This window comes from Salvelinus sp. IW2-2015, linkage group LG17 (assembly GCF_002910315.2).
Source record: "Salvelinus sp. IW2-2015 linkage group LG17, ASM291031v2, whole genome shotgun sequence".
Taxonomy (NCBI): domain Eukaryota; kingdom Metazoa; phylum Chordata; class Actinopteri; order Salmoniformes; family Salmonidae; genus Salvelinus; species Salvelinus sp. IW2-2015.
Genome location: NC_036857.1, coordinates 10,369,829 through 10,371,712, shown reverse-complemented (window position 1 = coordinate 10,371,712; position 1,884 = coordinate 10,369,829).

The window sequence follows — 1,884 nt, the reverse complement described above, 5'->3', positions numbered from 1 at the left end:
CAACGAGGGTGCCCAGTCCGGGGCCCGCAACGAGGGTGCCCAGTCCGGGGTCCGCTACGAGGGTCCCCAGTCCGGGGTTGGCKGCGAGGGTCCCCGCACCAGAGGTGCCACCAAAGTGGGGTGAGCCAGCGGTGGAGCAGGGTCTGCGTCCCGCACCTGAGCCGCCGCCGCGGATAGATGCTCACCCAGACCCTCCCCTATAGGTTTAGGTTTTGCGGCCGGAGTCCGCACCTTTGGGGAGGGGTACTGTCACACCCTGACCTTAGAGATCCTTTTTATGTCTCTATTTTGATTTGGTCAGGGCGTGAGTTGGGGTGGGCATTCTATGTTTTGTGTTTCTATGATTTTCTATTTCTATGTTTTGGCCGAGTATGGTTCTCTATCAGGGACAGCTGTCTATCGTTGTCTCTGATTGGGAACCATACTTAGGTAGCTTTTTCCCCCACCGTTCTTTGTGGGAAGTTGACTTTGTTTAGGGCACATAGCCTTTGAGCTTCACAGTTTGGTTTTGTAGTATTTATTGTTTTGTTTGGCGTCATTTTGAGTTAATAAAGAAAATGTACACTCACCACGCTGCACCTTGGTCCTCATCCTTCAACAGCCGTGACACCACCATTAATATATCCCCTGTAATAATCCTAGTAATGTCAGACTAGAACTTTCCTATATGGTGCTGTAATGATATTCATCTCAAAAGGGGACAGCACAACTCATTACACCTGGAAGTTGCCGTGGGAATATCTGGCTGTCAAACAGCTCACCTGTATGTTAAATTAACTCTACAGTGACAATCATAGGCTTCTTTACATTGCATAATAATGTATTCATTTCCTGTGATTTAGATATGTATGGTGGCCTTTTACTTATAATGCATCCAGTGTTAATCTGCAAAATTGTAATTATTTTGCTACTATGGCCTATTTATTGCCTACCTCCTCACGCCATTTGCACACACTGTATATAGACTTTCTTTTTTTTCTACTGTGTTATTGACTGTACGCTTGTTTATTACATGTGTAACTCTGTGTTGTTGTATGTGTCGAACTGCTGTGCTTTATCTTGGCCAGGTCGCAGTTGTAAATGAGAACTTGTTCTCAACTAGCTTACCTGGTTAAATAAAGGTGAAATAAAACAATACAAATAAAAAAGAGGAATACCTATGTAAGAGTATTGTTCATTGACTACAGTTCAGCCTTCAACACCATAGTACCCTCCAAGCTCATCATTAAACTCAGGCCCTGGGTCTAAACCCCACCCAGTGTAGCTTGGTCCTCGACTTCCTGACGGGCCGCCTCCAGGCGGTGAATGTAGGAAACAACACCTCCACTAYGCTGATCCTCAACACAGGCGCCCCACAAGGGTGCATACTCAGCCCCCTCCTGGACTCCCCGTTTACCCATGACTGCGTGGCCACGCACGCCTCCAACTCAATCGTCAAGTTTGCAGACGACAACAGTAGTAGGCCTGATTACCAATAATGACTAGACAGCCTACAGGGAGGAGGTGAGGGCCCTGGCGGAGTGGTGCCAGGAAAATAACCTCTCCCTCAACATCAACAAAACGAAGGAGCGGATCGTGGTCTTCAGGAGATAGCAGAGGGAGCACGCCCCCATTCACATCGATAGGACCGCAGTGGAGAAGGTGAAAGCCTTCAAGTTCCTCGGCGTACACATCACTGACAATTTGAAATGGTCCACCCACTCAGACAGTGTGGTGAAGAAGGCGCAACAGCGCCTCTTCAACCTCAGGAGGCTGAAGAAATTTGGCTTGGCCCCTAAGACCCTCACAAACTTTTACAGATGCACCGTTGAGAGCATCCTGTCGGGCTGTATCACCGCCTGGTACGGAAACTGCACTGCCCGCAACCGCAGGGCTCTCCAGAGG